This window comes from Portunus trituberculatus, chromosome 43 (assembly GCF_017591435.1).
Source record: "Portunus trituberculatus isolate SZX2019 chromosome 43, ASM1759143v1, whole genome shotgun sequence".
Taxonomy (NCBI): Eukaryota; Metazoa; Arthropoda; class Malacostraca; order Decapoda; family Portunidae; genus Portunus; species Portunus trituberculatus.
In genome coordinates this window covers 3,971,671-3,979,170 of record NC_059297.1, presented here as the reverse complement: position 1 = coordinate 3,979,170, position 7,500 = coordinate 3,971,671, and the positions used below count along the sequence as shown (strand labels likewise).

At 39.4% G+C, this 7,500-nt stretch overlaps 1 protein-coding gene across 1 annotated transcript in view; it reads left to right on the top strand.

Annotated features, from left to right (window-relative positions):
- Positions 1–518: 518 nt before the first annotated feature.
- Positions 519–7,500, top strand: part of LOC123517947 (Fanconi anemia group J protein homolog) — a 361,233-nt gene continuing 354,251 nt past the window's right edge. Inside the window, exon 1 of the mRNA XM_045278427.1 lies at positions 519–562. The gene's annotated coding sequence lies outside the window, so the exon portion shown is untranslated. The remainder of the gene's footprint in view (positions 563–7,500) is intronic.

Genomic DNA, 7,500 nt, shown 5'->3' with positions numbered 1-7,500 from the left:
GACCCAAATATGTCTGGTAATATGCTACATGCATTGTAAGCATGTGTTTTGTATTTAGATAATGTAAGAATATACAGCAATGAAAATAATGCGTAATAACACTTTGTTAGGTGCATAAATATAAGTATATACACTGTTCTGAAGGTTTTGAACGCTTTTCCTACTGTCTCTTTGCTGCTGCACACACTGTAAGCATGTCTTTTTATACTCAACTATAGTAAGAAAATACACTGATGATAGATAATAATAATATGCAATAACATACTTAGTTTTGTGGATAGATAGTTAATACACTCAAATACAGTTCTGAAAGTTTTGCAGAAAGTCTTTTCCTACTGTCTCTTTGCTGTTGCTCTCATAATAAACATATATTTTTTACTCAACTAAAGTAAGAAAACACACTAATGATAATAATACGTAATAAAACACTTAGTTTTATTGATAAATAGTTAAATACAATCAAATACACTGTTCTGAAAGTTTTGCAGGGAGCCTTTTCATACCGTCTCTGTGTTTACATCTGACGTCACGGCCGGAGCTGCGAGGCAAAACCAAACTCGTGGTGAGTATTCTTTGCCTCTTGTTTCTGTGTGCAGTGTCATGTGGCAAAGTTGCTGTTACTGGAATCCTTGCGTGTGAGTGTCCCTCCTGCAGGCTGAGTGAGGAGGGAGAGCAGTGCAGCAAAGTGATTGGTGGGGGACAGGAGGAAGTGCATGACCTTGGCTGTTCCCGCCCTTAGCATACGACTTTTTTCTTATGTTTGGCATAAGATTTCCCATCATCCTGGTGTGATGTATTGCAGTGAGATAGCCGTGAATTATTGCCAAAAATCGAGTTGTATGGATTGTGTTGCCCTTTGTAGTTTAATGTATCTAGAACAGTGGTGTTGCAAAGAAATGGTTAAAGTTTCGGTTACGTGCATCCCACATTTGGTGGTTTACTTAAGCCTCGTTTGTTTTATTTCCATATATTGTGTATTTGAAGGCGTGTCAAGCAACTGTCACTTCCCTTGACTGTCATATAGTCACCTAATTACCATATAAAGTGTCCTAAATGTCTTGAACCATCCCCTCACTGTGAAATAGATTCCTTTTTTTTTAATTTGAATATTATTTAAAGTACCTGTATTAATGAAGTTATTGTCAAATAGCATTGTTAGTGATTAAGAAATTGTCACCATCCTTACTGTTGCTCTGAGGCAAGTCCACTGGCTGACAGCTCTTTGTGTGTCATTGAGGAGTTACAGTTAGATAAGATTAGACTGTATGTAGTGACTCTGCCAATTTTGTGGGTAGCTGTCACAGGTGAGTGTTGTTGGGAGTGCTTTTTAATTCAGAAGAGTGTGGTTCAGTAGCCTAGAATAAATGGGGGATTACCTAATCAAGCCAGCCTCCCCGTTATGTGCGGCATGCAGCTCTCAAGTGACACTGATGTATTGCAGATGGTCTTTAATTTGACATCACAATTTAGTAATCAAAATACTTGTATCACCAAGATCTGTATGATAGAAAATTAGGATTCTGTGTCTGGAGGATGCAGTGAACTGAAATAATGCGGAACGATGAAACTCATCTTAGTTGGTGATGATCTCTATTTCTTGATAGGAAACTTCTCAGCTTCCCTATTCATGGAAGTGATGTGTAGAGTATACAGGACATATAGGAAGAAGTAAATATACTGCAGCTGAAGTATGTTTTGCTGCACATGTTTGTGAAAAGATGCATAGCTACAGCAAACACATGTTACTGCAAACTAATTGGAGGAGACAACTGACAGTAAAGGTGAAGATTCAATAAAAGTGGTGGTTGGATTACCCACACACATATAAAGACTCAAATATAGGTTCATGTTAAGTCATAGGATATAGATTATGCAGAATATAGTGATTTTTTATTCATTTTTTTATTCATTTTCTTTTATATATAAGAGGGGAGGCTGATACCATAGGTTTGCTATAATTAGATTTTACTAAGCATATAGCAAAATTTTTTACTGTTGTTATTCATCATTGTAGTAATGATGATATCAAATATACCTAGATCAAAAGAGCAGATATCATGAAAATAATGGTAGAAGATAACAAAAGATGTGACATTGTGTCAGTGAGAAAGAGGCCAAAAACAGTCAGCTATTTGAGGTGAGTTGATAAGAAGAAAAGCTTTTGATTTCACACTACATGGACAGATAACGTTCCTGTACAGAGTTAGCAGCTGGCAATGAGAAAAACTGACAGAAATAACTCAGAGCGCCCAACGTCATAAAAGCTGTCAAATCTAGAGATGAGATTTAATGTTTCGAACTTGCATTTTAAGTGAAGGATAGACTGAGGATGTTTAGTGTAGAAGAGGTGATAGTTGCCGTGTGAAAATTGTTTTAAGTTGATGGATGGAGGAATTGAGTTTTTTGAGGCATTGAATTAATGATACTGTTTGCTTTTGCTCTAACATAGTCAGAACTTTTAGAGATATCAGAAGTGACTATTGTGCGTGATCTTATTCCTTCTTGTAGGGTAGGTCATCTATGAAATGACAACTAATCCTACAATGATAACTCCCTTAATGACATAAACTGTCTTGTAGTCTAGTGGTTATTTACAATATCCAAACTGTGGTTCATATCAGTGTTATACATTTGTTTTTAGTTTTTGGCTCTGAAATCACTATAGGACATATTTTTGTATATCTCTTGCATAAGCTGCTGCACCTCTGACATGTATATGATGCCCTTCTTCTAATACAGTGAATTATGTTATGCTAGTTTAGGCTAATATCACAGTATATATTTTTAAAGAAGGAAATATACTGCAGGACACTTTTTTCTTCAACCTATTTAAGTAGCTAACTAGGGAGGTGGTGGCATAATGGATAAGGTGGTGAACGTAGGATTGGGCAGATGTCCACACGTAGGTTCGAGTCCTACCACATACCACCTTGATGCTTTGCTATTTTTTGAGTGGTTTAAAGTTACATGTCACCATGATACCCAGGTTCTAGGTGGTTACACCAAAGATGCACTTGGGTGGTGGTATGGGCCTTGATATAGGTACCACTATAAATAAAATTGCTTGTACCACTATGTATTGGGAGGGAAGCTTAATAGCACTTCCCATACTCTTGAAGTAAATCCTGCAGGCACTATTGGCCACAACATGAAAAATAATAATAATAATAATAATAAATAAATAAATAAATAAATAAATGAATAAATAAAAAATTGAATTCCTTCTGTTTACAAAGCCCAGTTAGATGTATTAGATTGTAGTCATACTGTACTGATACCACATGTCCCCTCCTCTTTAAAGATGGAAAATGATGAAGCTGTGTCTTAGTGAGTAAATGCACTTACTCTCTGATTGTTTTCTGCATTACATTAGTCATCATTTCATGAGTTGTACTTTGGTAAAAGCAAATTGTATTTACTGGTCTGACATAATATCTTCATGTTTTAGTTCGGTTACATTGTTATGATGATGATTCAGAATACCACTGGTTTGGAATGAAAGTAATTGAAAAGTGCATGATCAGGTAGAAAAGATGATATAGCTAAGAGAAGTGTGAAGAATTAAAGTAATTTTGGATTAGTATTGTGTAAGTGTGCCAAGATGGTGTTTGTAATGAAATGGGAAGATTAGTTAAAGAAGGAAAATGTTTGATGAACTTCACACTCATCTCATTGTGTACTAAAGTGGAAACTGTTTGTGCCATTTAACAACTTAACTCTTATTAAAATGTCTGGCCATGTCTGTAGGTGGCCATTATGAGAATGATACCAGGTTATTAGTTATTGAGAATTATTTTTCTTGCATCAGTTCATCAGTAATGCCTGAAGGATAATTGTATGATTGCATTGTTTAGTATATCTCAGAGAAAAGGAAGGAAAGAAAGAAAAAACTTGTATTGAAAACCATGAAAATTTGGTAATAGTTTTTCTTATTTTAAAATTAATTACATATTAGGATTTCATCTTCTCCCACAGTTATTATTATTATTATTATTATTATTATTATTATTATTATTATTATTATTATTATTATTATTATTGTGTTGATTTTCCTGAAAAGAAATTTGTTATGCAAAGGTCCGCCGTGGTACAGTGGAACCATGCGTGCTTTGGGGTCCGAGGGGTCTCCAAGCGCACGAGTTCGAATCCTGTCCACGGTCCTAGTGTAGGTTGGGCTTCCTCACTCGGGGCAACGGTTTCCTAGCGGGTGGGCTTTGAGATAGGAGGTACCCCAAAAAAGTATCCCCTTTAGCACAGAAATTCCCGTGAAATACCCACATGGTATAAATATGAAAAAAAAAAAAGAAATGTGGAAATAGTTACACTATGTGTTGTAGAAAATTGTAGTATTAAGCTCAAAATTTTCATAATGCCTGAATGAAAAGTGTATGACCACACAATTCTTTATCGTATATCTCAGAGAACCAAATGTTATAAGGAAAACCTGTTATGGAAAAGTTGAATCCTGACAAAAATGTTCACTGATTTATTCTCTACTTAAAACTTGTCTTTGCTTCCAATCACGAGAGTATTTCCGTTCACTTGTTTGATATGTACACACAAACACACTATTTTTTTTTGTCACCCAGTGCTAAGAATCATTTCAGTTCCCTGTGCCACCAGTAGCCAGTAAGGATGCACTTTCTTGCCGGCCTGCTTGTCTGTTTGGTATGATGCCAGTCCGTAAGCTCCCACTGAATTGCACTTATTTCTAGAATGCACTTTTCTGGACGTATGCTCAGAAATATTAGTGTGCAGGCAGCTGCACAGTTCCTTAGCAGCACATAAAAGGAACCAATATCTGCCGGACTCTTTTCCTTTTATTCTTCTATTGACGTCTTGCACTCTCTCCAAACACATCCATCCACAGACACATAGCACACACTGATTTAGGCCGGACTGCTATGTTCTGTATCTTTTCCTTTTACTGTTGGTTCTCCTTATCGTCCTTATATATCTTGGTCTACAGCTGCACTGACATGTACCAATCTCAGTTGGACTGATTTATGATAACATGTGTGAGTGCATGTCATTCCACAGCTGCTCGTAATGTCTGCAAATTTCTGCTGGACTTATTTGTGGTTACTGTAGTGGATGTTTGACCTTGGTAGAAGACAAAATTTGTAGAAAATAGAAGTTCTGTGGATGGCCTGCTGTTCTGTGTTTTCCTTCTTGTTTCTGTGGAAGGAGGCAATAGACACTTGTTTGGCCTGAGTTGGCAGCAAGATCAGGCACAGAAGTTATGCTGAGAACTACTCTAAATGTTCTGCCTTTTTGTGAGGCAAAGTTATTACCACTTTTACTGGTTCTGTCAGTTTCTACACCATCACTATCCATTTGCATTGCATTGCTGTAATGTAATGTTGTCAGCTTCCTTTTCTTCCTTGAGTATTTGGGTTTGGTCTCTTCACTGAACCAGTAGGCCAGGATGATGCAGCCATTTCTGGGTATCTGACATCAGACCATACATTTCCCGTATCAAGAGCTTGAGGCTTGGCTTCAGTAGGCTAATGCGACCCCAGTGGGAAGGTGCGCTGGGGAATTGTGTTTGGAATATTACTTTTGTAAGCTACAAGAAAGAAAGGGAAGTGGGTGTGGGTGTGTCACCAGGAAAGTTTTATCCATCTTGCTACCTTCCTTATGTCTAAACTTCTAAAGGCACTCTAAACATCATTTCAGCAATGCTGGAACAAGTTCATTTAGTCTGATCTAACCCTCAGTTTGCTATTACGACTTTTCATGCAGACTTAATTCTGCTGGCAGGCTATTGAATGAGACGATTTTGGCACACTCTTAAGTGGCATGGATGTCATTTAGTGGCTTCATAGGCCACTATGGCAGGTGCCACAAACTCATGTACGATACATATAGTGAGCCTAATAGGGGTGCGCACTCTCTTTGTTTAATAAAGCCATGCCAAGAATATCCAGTCAGGCTTCAGTGATTGCCTACCCAGGAAGTAGTGTCTGGAACACCCATACTCTTTCAATTATGTTTGCCTGAAAATGAAACTTATGATGCGTGTTGGAGATCTCTGATTGGTGAGCACGTTGTAGTGGCAGTTCAGCTTCACAATGGTTATCAGTGTCACGTGACAGTGTGTGTGTGTGTGTGTGTGTGTGTGTGTGTGTGTGTGTGTGTGTGTGTGTGTGTAATTCACTGTTTGATCTGCTGCAGTCTCTGACGAGACAGCCAGACGTTACCCTACGGAACGAGCTCAGAGCTCATTATTTCCGATCTTGGGATAGGTCTGAGACCAGGCACACACCACACACCGGAACAACAAGGTCACAACTCCTCGATTTACATCCCGTACCTACTCACTGCTAGGTGAACAGGGGCTACACGTGAAAGGAGACACACCCAAATATCTCCACCCGGCCGGGGAATCGAACCCCGGTCATCTGGTTTGCATGTGTGTGTGTGTGTGTGTGTGTGTGTGTGTGTGTGTGTGTGTGTGTGTGTGTTCACTCACATTCGTCTGTTGCCATGGTCTCACAATACTGACTGTATAATACTGAGACCTTATAGTGACCAATCTTTGGGTAGGACTGAGGCCACTCATCCATCTACACACCAAGGCTGTGAGGTCACAAACTCACTACTTGCATCCCGTACCTGCTTGTTGCTTGGTGAACAGTGTTAGCGAGTTCACAATAAGAATCTCAACCATCTGCCACGCCGCTCCTAACATGAACCCATGTATTTTCCGTCGTGAGCCAAGCACACCTGTGTATGTGCACACCTGTGTATGGGGCGTGTTGTTGTTTTCGCAAGTATGTACACGCTCTAGCAGTAGCAGATATATGTTGACATATGGCTTGTTTGGAGCCTGATGGTGCACAATGATTTGTATTGTGGTAGGTTGTGTGTGTGTGTGTGAGAGAGAGAGAGAGAGAGAGAGAGAGAGAGAGAGAGAGAGAGAGAGAGAGAGAGGCTTTCCTTAGTATCATCAAATTACAAAGGAGAAGAAAATAGATAAATACCATCGGAGGTTGGCTTCTAAGATGGCTTTGTTATCATTTTCCCCACATCTTACTCTTCTTTATTCCCATTCACTATTTCTCTTCTCTTCTCTTCTCTTTCCTTCTTTTCGTTTACTCTTCACTGCTGTCCTTTTCAATTTCCCTTCTCCCTTATTTCCTTTCCCTTTTCCCTCACTCTCCTTTCCTCTCCTCCTTTCAACCCTCTCTTTCCTTTCTCCTCTCCTCTCCCCTCCTCTCCTCTCTCCTCCCTTTTCCTCTCCTCTCCTAGGCATGATAACCTCCCTCCCTCCCTCCCCCCTCTTTCCCGATGTAGCAAGCTAGTGTTGTGCAAACGGTGGTAATGTGCGCCTGAGTTATGGGTGGGAGAACATCCGCTAAGTGAGGGTTGCGGGTTATCTTGGGCATGTTTCACGACCTAATGATGGGGGTGGGGGGCGGGCGAGGGGTGTTGGGTGTCCGAGGTGTGTGTGTGTGTGTGTGTGTGTGTGTGTGTGTGTGTGTGTGTGTGTGTGTA